Source organism: Polyodon spathula, chromosome 7 (assembly GCF_017654505.1).
Source record: "Polyodon spathula isolate WHYD16114869_AA chromosome 7, ASM1765450v1, whole genome shotgun sequence".
Classification (NCBI taxonomy): Eukaryota; Metazoa; Chordata; class Actinopteri; order Acipenseriformes; family Polyodontidae; genus Polyodon; species Polyodon spathula.
The window spans coordinates 7,497,029-7,509,036 of NC_054540.1; the positions used below are offsets into that span (position 1 = coordinate 7,497,029).

The window sequence follows — 12,008 nt, forward strand, 5'->3', positions numbered from 1 at the left end:
CCCGTTACAAGCAGTCACGCTAGTTTGTGGATTTTGGATTGAAAAGGGAAAACTAGAGTACAAAAGCTTTCTCCTACCCCAACCATATTTACTGTATATGAGTGGTGGTTATGCATGTGAAATGTAAGTTTTAAAGCCGTTTCAGTTGAACATGGTTTAGTTGATTAACTCCAAAGTTGACAAGCATCATCCCTGTTTCAATACAATTGACTTTTTCAGAAACAGTGTTTGTGTGTAAAGCAAGATGGCTACCTGACGCATTTCTTTAAAAACCTTTCAAAATCTTCGGAATTAAACTCAAATTAAAACTAGCTTATAACTCCTTTCAAATTGGAGATAGGTTAATGGTTACTATGGAACATATGTAGGCATCGATATATGCGCAATTAAAAAAAATACCTTGATTGTGACCTTTGACCTCTCCTTAAGGCTAAATGTAAAATTAGCGTATAACTCCTGACTGTAGGTAGGGTCATGGTTACTATGGTGTTTAAAGTTATAAAGCATCGTGAGATAATGAACTAATGCAATATTTTGAATTGAAACTGCTTCATAAAACTAATCTGTTGCTGGCACTTGTGCTGCAATGCTACAGCTTGCCAAAATATCCAACTGGTACTGAGCTTGGAAGCTGTAAAACTGCCTGGCAGTTCTAGTTATTATTTCAAATATTTGCATAACCTAAATGAAAGAACCAAAATATTCTTGGCACAAAGGGCAACCAGTAATACTGTAATAAAGCTAATAAGAGGTAAGAACTAAAGGTCTCAGTGTAGGTTTCTTAGAGGCAGAACATTATTAGTGAATAGCACATTACAGAGACAGTGGTTAGCTTTTTGACAGAACAAGATAGAAGTCTCTGTTCTTAGGGAATGCTCATTCATCATTCTTTATTCTTTACAGGATGGAAATAAGACTCCCATTGCATAGCAGTTTGATCCATTCCTGGTTAATATGAGTTTAAAAGAACCCACTCGAGCTTGTTACCTATACACTGTGGCTAATCAAGAAGTAGTATAGTTGCAGTATAACCTGGAACTGCTGTGCAGTATTTTTGCTGTATGTCCATGAATACACAATTGGTCTTTTGCCCTTGGAATTGAATTTTCTTCAGTTAATTTTCTTCCCTCTGATACTCCACCAGAGATCAGAGGATTACATCACCTGTCCCCAGTACAGGCGTTGTTTGTGGCAGTCTTCTATTATTACCTTACCTCAACAGCAGTTTTATACCTAGCAGGAGGTACTCAAGTTAATTACTGTTTTGCTGATTGACAGAGTCCTGATAATAAGTAGGGATGAGACTAGACCGTCGTTGACTGTTGTTGTGATTTGCCACCCAGGTCATTATTCTGCTCTCCTCTTTGAGCATATATAAACAAAAAGATAGCCACTTGTATATTGCCTGTTGGCAGAGTTTTTTTTTTTTTTTTTTTTTTTTTTTTTAAATGTATTATTATTTAAATTTTACATCAAAATCTACCATTTGACTGAATTCATCCATACACGGCACAATGAGCAGAGTGGGAGATGGCTCTGTGCAGTTGGATAATGTAAACAAACCGGTCTACCAATGTGGAAATGAATCTTGTAGTCTCAGGGAGTTACATTTAATTGAAGTAATTGTGTGCAGAATGCTAAACTAAAGCTATGAAAGTAGGTTCTCGACAGCAAAGTAAATTTGGGATGAGTCTGGGATTTCAAAACACGAGTGAATAATTTAGCTTTCAAAAACGGTCTAAAAAATATATACTTCAATAAGGAGTGAGCTTGTGCTTTGAGGGCGGCACCCACCGTTGCTTGTTAGGGTTTCCAGACTTTTCTCTCTCTACTTTTACTGTTAAAACCTGTGTCTTATTAAATTGATATTTGAATACAAAGCTGTTGTGAAAAGGCTGGCTGTAGGGGTGACGTCAGGCCAGAACGAAACACACACAGGCAGTACTGGCAGGTGAAGCTGAGGCCCTGCAGCGCTCGGTGCGTTTATTGTGAAATAAAAAGTTTAAACAGAAAACAAAAACAAAAAAAGAAAACGGCGTCTTGGCCAAAACAGACAGAGTAACAAAACAGACTCTAACAAACGGAGCGCGCACACTAAACACAAAACAAGTATGGTGCTGGTGCTTTAGCACTCGTAGCAGTTATTATTTTCTTTTATTTTACTCTCCTCACTCTCTCCCGTTTTTTCATCCTGAACACACAACCCCGAGTGAGTGAAGCATGCATCTATATATGCTGTTGTGCTGGGATTCAATTGCTAATTAATCATTCACTTGAATCCCAGCACGTAAACTAATTTGTGCAATCCCAGTGCTCGCATACTATTACATACTTAAAATGCATGTGAAGTGTGTGCAATCACCGTGCCTAAATACAACCATATATTTTAAATCATTCGTGATACACAGACCCATTTACATCTCGTGCAGCAATATCTATACACCAACATTAACACACCACACGCAACACATAACACAAAATCCACACAGGGGCGGAGCACTCTGACACAGCAGTGCATTGTCATCTTCCCAAAGTACCAAACACGTGTTTAACATCCTATTAGAAAGTTGTTCTGCCTGTCAGGTTTGTTTGATATTGTGATATTTTGACATGTTTTGCGTTGTTTATGATGTTAGTTATTGCAATTGCTTTGGCAGTTTGAAATTGTGTCATGTCGATGCCAGATGAATTCAGCAAAGAAAGTCGCTGTTAGTTGGCAAATAGTTTAGGGGAGGGGGGCCAGTGGTCAATTCTACCCAGATGAATTTTCCAGTAATAAGATTTAGTTTTTGCAAATCTTAGTTCTTTTTTTAAATAATTCAATGTTATGCTTTAATAAACAGCCTCTTTGTGTTTAGGGGATAAACGGTATTACAGTGCATTGAGGGATGTGGATATATCAAGACTGGCAAGTGCGTTTGGCAGCCTTCTCTGCAAGTGGATTTTAATTATTGCAGATGTGATCTGAGTTTTGAAATGCCTGTATAAAACACATCAAGGCACGATAGGGTTTGCGTCCATCCGTTGCGGTTTGTCTGCAAGCGTGGGGTATTTGGAAACCAAGCTTGTTTTGTTCACATGCTGAAGCTCATGCAGTGCACAGCAATTCACTATGGTGTAAGTAGCTTCAAATTTCAAGTAGCTTCAAGTTTACTGTGCCCTTCTATTGTATGATGAGTGGTTCTTCTACTCTAAACCTGTGTTTTGTTTTTTGAAATTCTGTGTTTTTGCTGCAGCCAAAGATAAATGTAACCCAGTCTAGATCAGTTAAAATGACTTTATAAAAGTAAGAGTCAACACCATCTAGTGATCAGCCACTTCAAAACAAATATCATTCAGTTTGCTAGATGGTGCTATTGCTTAGTTGTAAAAAGACACTCTCTTTGATTTAGCTTTCAGTACATTACATATGTCTTTGGCAGACAACTGAAGAGTAGCTTCTGAACTGAAGGCACCTGAACACACAGTATTTGAGAGACTCCAGGGTAGTAAGGACCCATATCTGCAAGGCTTTATAATTAGTCCCTCTTTTTGTGGAGAGGCAGCATTTCTAGAAGAATGACGAATAGCTTCGAAACAGCAGTGCCAGCTGTGTACATAGGGAGTCACACCAAGTCATGACGTTCAGCATAAGACACATTAAAGTAATTTGTTAAAAATAGCTGGAATGAGAACCAAATAAGAGAGAGTAATCATTTCTCTGTGAATTTGCTTTGACGAGCTATGAGTTATTTAATCAAATTCTTAAACTAAATATGTTAAATGATTCTGTCGTAATGGTTGTTTTGAGCAAATGTGTTGGACACTTGATAAGTTCGCATCTCCCCAGTGTCTGACTGGCTAAGAGGGGTCCTCATGCAATGGTGCCCTATACCCTAAAAAAATCATGCTGTTACCACAGAAACCAAAATCAAACATTGGCTAAGTGAAACAGCAAAGATTAGAAGCTATGGGGGGAAAAAAGAACAAAAGAACCAATGGTTGTGGTTACATGAATTACAATGTAGTTGGACTGGATGCACTTTACTGGTCTGAGGTTAGCTTTGGCACTAGTCATTTTTGCTGCTCTTTGAAGATGGAGGGATGAAGATTGAGGGATGTTTCCCCCCCATTTTCTTTGAGGCACTATAGTGTTTCATACTGTTTGAATGTCTACATTTTAAAAAGTTGCTACAGTATTTTAAAATGGAATTTAGTTTTATTTTTGTTTTATTTTTGTGATACACTTCAGCCTTAAAAGAGGCTAGCGGAAAGTTGTGCCAGTCAGACTGCTTGGGATTTGAGCTTGAGAGCTTGTAAATTAGGAATTTTATTAGTGGCTTTGTTGGCTTATGGGGAGGTTATCCAGTATGTCAAATTATCCATCAGTGGTGTTAATTTGACATGATTACCAATGCTAAAATGAAACCTTGTGGACAGCTGTAGGCCATTTGTGTACAGGAACTTGAATAGCCAGTGCCTTTAGTGTGGAAATGCTGTGATTAATGTTTCACATCCCCCTAGGTGATTTACCCTATGAAGCTGCTGTGTTTATCTTGAAGAATGTATATTTAAAAAAAAAAAAAAAGAGGTAAAATGAAGCCCTTTGTTTGTCCCTATTGAGATGGGGCTACTGTACAGTATGTCTTAATGTAACATCTGTCAGCAGGGTTAACAGGGGCAAAGCATTGGGGATCGAAGCAGTATAAGCGCATGGCAGGTTAATGCAGGCTACATTAAAGCCCACTTGTCGTCGTGTTCAAGCACAGTTCTATTTGGGGAGTTTTCTGTGAACAGCATAGCAGTCCTTGATGTATTGCTTCTGAGTGCTCCTGCTTCAAGAGGCTGTCAATGAACCAGAGCCCACAGAGTACTTTGTAAATGCATTAAATTGCTGATTTTACAGTTCATAGGTTAACATGGGGGGTTACACAGCAAAGAAGCCACTGAACATCAGACCGGTTTATCCAGTTTATATTAAATATGTTGAGTTTGGTTCATTGTTAGTTGCTCCACCACATCACCATGGAAACTACAGTCATGACCTGGAGGCTAAAGATGTGCTGTGTTGCGGCACTATGTTTTCATTTAAATACTTTTAACTAAACCAAATTAAAACATGACTTACAGATTCATTCTGGCAAGACCCTGTTATCTTCTTGACTTCCTGGTGTGTGTACTTGCAAAGTAGGCTTTGTACTTGCAAACTAGGGCCAGTGTAATGGAACAGTATTAACATTACAATCTGTTTGCCAATTGCAATTACTAAAGCAATTGAATTCCAATTAGAGGGAGACATGTTCTGATAGTTTGACCGCTTGGAGAAGTCCTCTGTTACTGAATAGACAAGGTCAACTGCTAATGACTATTTGGGTGAATATTATGATTAACTCTTTGTTTTGCATTTGTTTTTTCCAATGAGAAATACCCCCAAACCATCCCCACGTGACCATGACATATATTTATACAGTGTCTTTTTTTATTTATTTTGGAATTCTCAAATTTTCAGTATTATTCCTGAACAAGCTTTATAACCCCTAAAACTAGATTGACACAGCTGTTAAGTGTTATTAGTTGTTTTCATAATTTGGAACGTCTCAAGATAGGGGTAGGTCCAAAATAGATACTCTTGTACTGTGACAGTTAGGTACCGTTTGGTTCCAGTAGCAGAAATGCAGCTGTAATAGGTCTTTGGTTTACTCCTTTCTAATAGTAGGGGGAGAAATGATCTGACTTGAATACAAGTTTGTACAGTAACATACTGGAGTTATTAACTTGCTTGGGGCTGAATTTATAAAGCTTTCTGCACTCATGTTACTGGCTCCAGAATTTTATAAACTTAATGTGCTACTCATTAAACTACAGTACTGGTATTTATAGTGACTAGTGGATTCTGCCTAACGGCGACTTTTTTCCATAATTAACTTTAATCAGCAGCCAAACAATTGATCGTTAAAAAGACCAGTGCAATTATAAAAACATTTTTAGAGATTAGTTGATACTGGTGCAAATTAACAGCCAAAGAAAATTTAAAGTCTATTAATGGCTGTTTGCATCACAGATTAAAAAAAAAATATATATATATATATATATGTGTGTGTGTGTGTGTGTGTGTGTGTGTGTATATATGTCACTAGGACTAGCAGAAACAGAAGATGATGCAAAGTGAATCTTACCGACAATAAGTTGTTAACCGATATTTCACACCCATGTCAAGTTGCCCTTTATTGTACATGGAAGGAAAGCTTTACATGTCATTTATCAAAACCTAATTTTCCATTAGATTGAAGGGTGGTGGATATCCTGCAGGTAGCAGTGTATTCACTGCGCTCTAAAAATGTTAAGTTTATTTAGAAAATGGTTATGTTGGGTATCATAACTATGTAAGCCACACAATATGACAGTGTATAACTGAAGTATAATTAGGGTGCTTTGTCCTTTATCTGTGCCTGGCCAAGGCAATCGTGGTACTGTACGTCATTGTTAAAACTGAGAAACAATTATATAAATCATTTTCTGTGGTACAGTTTAAAGTAAACAACAGGGACAGGGTTGACAGTGGAATCGTACAGTGCAAATGCCTAGAGCTACTTCCTGAGGGGGTGTAAAATATTGTCAGTCAGTGTCATAAGAGTCCAGTGAATATGAAAAGTCTAACTCTCCTCGTAGGGATCAATGCTTCTGCAAACTAATGTTCCAGTCATCCCACTTTCTTTCTTTGTTTTGTTTTATTAAATAATTATTAATTTCCTTTACAATTGTGAAAATAAAAACGTGACATACTGATTGCATTGAACAAAAGACTGGTTATAGCTTCCCCTGTCTTTCATTGAAAACCACCCCGTCGTATACAGTAGCTATTTGAACAGCCCTATTAGTAAACCTACAGAGTCAGGTGTGACGTATTCATGCAGTGATACATGTATTCAGTTCAGAGCAGACTTCCCATTGGCCTAATGTTCAAACTCCTGGCACCTGGTCAAACAAGGGACCTTTTGAAACCCATGAATGGATGAAGGTCTAGGGTGGGTTTCAAGCCCCGCTATCTACAATAGTAAAATAAAGACACAATTCCATCCCAAACAGATGCCCTATTTCTTGGAGGGGAAAAGCATTAAAACACGTTTTTGTAAAAACATATCAGTATTGCTTATAATATGTGTATAATAAATATTAAAACATTTTGGCTTTAGTGTTTTGTTTCGGACAGTTTATAATTTGCTAGATTTCTTTGAATCCCTCTGCCTTTGCAGTTAACATGGTAACATGTTGTTATGGGCACTTGGATCCAGTTGAGCCGGTTGTATTGGCTCTGAAAGTGAGTCCTCCCTCTTTGAATCACTCTGGTCTTGTAGAGCACTTAAAACACTGCTTAACACTTTGACAGTAATTATAGCGGCGATCATTAGTCTGCTAGTCTTCTTTTAGGTATAGGACTCCAAACAATAATGAGCAGGCAAAATTCAGATTAAAAAATCCCTTTTTAGGGTCTGTCAGGGCCTAACTAGATTCATGTTCTATCTCCTAACTGTTATTTAAAGCTGTACTACAGTAAAGTCTTCCATTGCTGTCTATTGTGAATTTACATTACTCTTTGTCTCTGCCAATGCCAACTATTGGTGTAAAGCAGCTGAGACTATTATTTGGTCGTGGGAAAGTTTGTTCTGTCATTCGGCGTCATGTCCAAATGGCCAGAGCCTGTGATAGAGGGATAGTTACTTCCCTGTACACAGGTCAGGGTTACCATTGGTCTCTCCTGTCTCATAGGCAGACCATGAAAGTCAGTGAGAGAACACAGAAGGCCAGCAACAGGTAAATTGTGATGGTTTTGAAACAGTTGCTGGAGGAGGGTGGGAGTTAACCGCTTGATTCCCATAGCTTTGGATTCAGAGCAGTTGACTGCCACAAGCATGTCCTCTGGAAGCCTGCTGACACTGCACAGTATGTGAAGCCAGCGTCTGTCATAGCTTAACAACAGGTCATGATCTGCTGTGGCTGCAAATAATTTCTGCCTTCCTGGCATGAGAAAATCACATCACGTAATCTTTCTTAGGACCTTGCTGTCATCAGAGTACGAGTAGAAAGGTGTTCAATCACAACGTGGAGAAACAGCCCTAAAAATTAAGATTGTTGGCCCTATTCACAATGTTAAACTCACAATTATTAATATAATTGCTGTTGAAGAAGCCAACAAGAGCCTAGAGCCAGTTTCATGAATATCAAACTAAGTCAGACTTTGACTTACAGTTTTTTGCATTGGCTAATCTTAAGAAAAGGCTCCTAGCCCTCCCTGTTAGCTGCAAGAATGATTAGATTGCATGGGTCAGCACTGCCTAGATTGTAATTCCTGCTCAGCACCTGACAGTGTTTGTGAAAGTCAGCTGCTGCAAGCCTGAGTCATTCTTAGCTGTACAACAGGATGGAGGGGCAGGACCCTACTGGAAGCTAGCTGATGTGGCTCAATTGGTGGTTGTTTTCCTTGGTAATTAATACCTTCTTTCCACTTAGGATGCAAAACAGTGTGTTTAAAGTTTAATGTTTGTTTTGTGAGTTTGTGAAAATCAAAACAGTGGACAGCAGCAACTTTGAATTGTATTTCACCAGTCAGTAAATATGTTGTGTGCTCTACATTTTGAATTTTAAGCATGCCTAATTGTAAACATGATCCTCCTACCTAATGTTAAAAAATACTCTACAATAATGCCTGTAATTTTACCCCAATCTGAGTCAGCGAGTCTGTGCCTGGTGGAAACGTAAACTGGATTTTTGATAAGTTGAATCGAAAATATGTCAAGAACTTAAGATTGATAATTGCACTCCCTGACAGCCTACTGCTTTTTTTTGATAGAGAGACGTTAGAGTGCATTCTAACCAGTAGGGGGAAACTATAGTGCTGCAGATTATTGAACCACATATGCTGTAGGAAAGGACATTATTTTTAAGGGTTGTGTTCTTTAGTAATATCACCTCCATATTTATAGTTTTACTGCAGCCAGGAAGCTGCAGTGAAATTGGAAGGACCATTCAAGGTCACTGCTTTAAAAGTTTCCAAATATTATAGCTATGAGGTTTTAACATATTTTCTACAGAACTTCTATTTTAATCATAGACTTATAATTTTTTTTTTTTAAACTTAAATATTTACCAGTTTATAAGTATGTTCTTTTTAGATCTCGAAGAAGAACCATTGACGAAAACTCTGAACTTTTCTTCCCCTTTGACTGTAAGCGTCTCTGAGCCCTCAACTACTCTTCTCTTCAACTTTCTCTCAATATGTTTGTTGCCTTTGCAGAACTGCCAGAGCTCTTAGAATCCTCTTGATGCACTGGGGTGTAAAGTAGTCAAGTGTTGAAAGGCAGCAAGCAGCTCTGACTTGTTTCCAAGATAAAAAAAAAAAGCTGGAAAAAAATGAAAATACAGATGTTTCATGTGTTGAATCAGAGGCCCTGTTCAAATGCACATTTTATGAAAAACAGAATGCTAATGTATAAAATATGTGTGTGTGTTATATATATATATATATATATATATATATATATATATATATATATATATATATATATATATATATATATATGTGTGTGTGTGTGTGTGTGTGTGTGTGTGTGTGTGTGTGTGTATATATATATATATATTATATATATATATATATATATATATATATATATATTATACACACACTATTCCATAAAAATACTATATTATCAAAAGTCAATTTAGTATTCTCTTTTGAAACCCTGTTATTAATTAGTTGAATTCTAAGGTTTTTGCTTTGCCTGTTAATTGAGTTACAGATCCCAGAAAACAAATGCCAGCAGCCCTTGTACATTGTTAACTGGAACAGGTTCAAAATTGTTACTGTAACCATCACTGTGTGCTTATATTGCAGGAGAACCCCATACAGTGCAGCTACAATCACCTGATCGTTCAGAGAACACAGGTAAGGGATTACAAGCCCATGTTACTTTGAAGGTTTGAGAAGTTTGTTCACAGCTTTCTTTTTTTATATTGAGTGACATTGTAAGGAGGCACATCCTAGATATGTCTAGTAAATTAATAGGTAAGGCTGAGACAGCTGCTCCACTAGCTAAGCTGGCACACATACAGTACAGTAACCCCAATACATGCAAATCATGTTCTAATTTCACCGAGCACTGTAGCAGCACATCACGTACTTCCTAAATAAGATCAGCTCAGATTTCCCACTTCTGAAAGCACTGCGCTTGACATATCTGAAAAAATAACTGCTATTCTGAGTAATGATTTCAGCAGATGCAATTAGAGGCATCTCATTCTTTGAAAACAATCGTGCAGTAAACCAGTTTATATGTCTAGATCCAAGAGAATGCTGTTCTGCTATGCAGTTTGTATTGCGGTGTATTGAAAAAAGGCTTCATAGTCCAAACTGTTGTCATTGATTTTAAGTTTATTTTAGTATTTCTGAATTCAGCAGTATTGTGTAGTTATGGATGACAATTAGTTAAATGGTTTAAAGGTTTATATGTACAGTTGACCCTGTCTCTTATTGCACTTTGGATGAGCAATAGGACTGTAAAGCAAAGTTAAGACAAATCTTATATTTTAATTTATTTATAATAAAAATAACATCGTTAATAGTGTTATTCATGTCTTTAGAGGTTTTGTTGGTACACAAAGTAAGTCATACTGGAAGCCTCTGTAATATTACGTCTTGTTTGGCTGAGAGTGGCTTTATGAGTTGTGTGGCAAGTCAAACTAGTGTCTACACTGTAAAGGGTAACTGTAGCTTAGTACTGGAAGAACTGGCAATCTGTAAAAGGAGATTTTCAGGAGGTTGTCCCCGTTGACTCCCTTTATATTCTGTCAGGGACATTTCAATATACTGATGTTTATATAGGGAGGCATCAACAGGAGTGGTATTAAGTGGATTTGACTGCCCTGAAAACCACTCCACTTTTGATGAAACTTGGCATGGGAATTCCCTTACACACTTTCTGTTGACAGTACATGAGTGCTCTCTCTGATAGGCTGGGCTGTCTTGTGGGCTATATCGGCATCATTTGTACAGAGTTTGATGAAACTATGTCTGGGCACACACACACACATACATATATGGGCATACTGTAAATGTATCATAGGTCATGTGCAAGAAATTAGCTATAAGGATGTGTTTATCTGAAGTCTTTACAAATGCCTCCACTGCCATGGATCTGTTTATTTATAATAATGTAATAAGCTTTGCTAGCAGTGTTTCCAGATAGTTGCTTGGTTGATTATTTGTTACTTTTCCAAAGTGCTTATTTCACTTGCTGACTATTTCTGACAAAAATAAATAAATAAAATTTTATTTTGCAGAAATAACCAATTACAACTCCGGCCAAGAAAAAAAATGTTATATTGGTTTCAATGTATTAATAGGCTACTAAAATGTGTGGCTGCTATCAGGTGTGCAAATTGTTTTGAAAATTGGTTCTAAACTGTTTTAAAAGTTTAGCACCAGAGAGCCTTCCCACACAACACAATAAATAAATCAAGTGCAACATGGCACCATACTTTAAAGTTACTTAGATACTAGATTCTAGCGCCATAATGCCAAACTTGCACCCATGTATAATGGATTTCAGTTAAGTCCGTAAACAGGGGGATCAGTTCAGTTGATCTGATTTGTGTTGGGTCTGTTGCCATTGTTCAGATGATAATAAGGCTCTTTGTGTCTCTAACAGTACATATCAGTGTTTTTAGCATATATCTAGATAACCTCTTGTCCTAGTGTGATGAAACTTGCTAAGGATGTTCTTTAGCACAAGTTATTAATCACATCATATATCATATCATATCAAAACAACATCTTAGAAGGATATTGCCTCCTCTACGCTTGACAGTAGGGATGGTGTTCTTTTCTTTGCACGCCTCACCATATTTTCTACAAACGTAACGGCTTTCAGCATGACCAAACAGCTAGACCTTTGACTCATATCCATCATTCAGGTGCCGTTTTGCAAACTTTGGGTGATTGTCCTTATGACATTTTCCTAAGAGTGGCTTTTTCC

At 37.4% G+C, this 12,008-nt stretch overlaps 1 protein-coding gene across 4 annotated transcripts in view; it reads left to right on the forward strand.

Annotated features, from left to right (window-relative positions):
- The window catches only part of tspan9a (tetraspanin 9a), a 133,512-nt gene that overhangs the window by 10,015 nt on the left and 111,489 nt on the right, over nucleotides 1-12,008 (forward strand). For all 4 annotated transcript variants that reach the window (XM_041254352.1, XM_041254353.1, XM_041254354.1 and 1 more), the window contains exon 2: nucleotides 9,869-9,919. The gene's annotated coding sequence lies outside the window, so the exon portion shown is untranslated. The remainder of the gene's footprint in view (nucleotides 1-9,868; nucleotides 9,920-12,008) is intronic.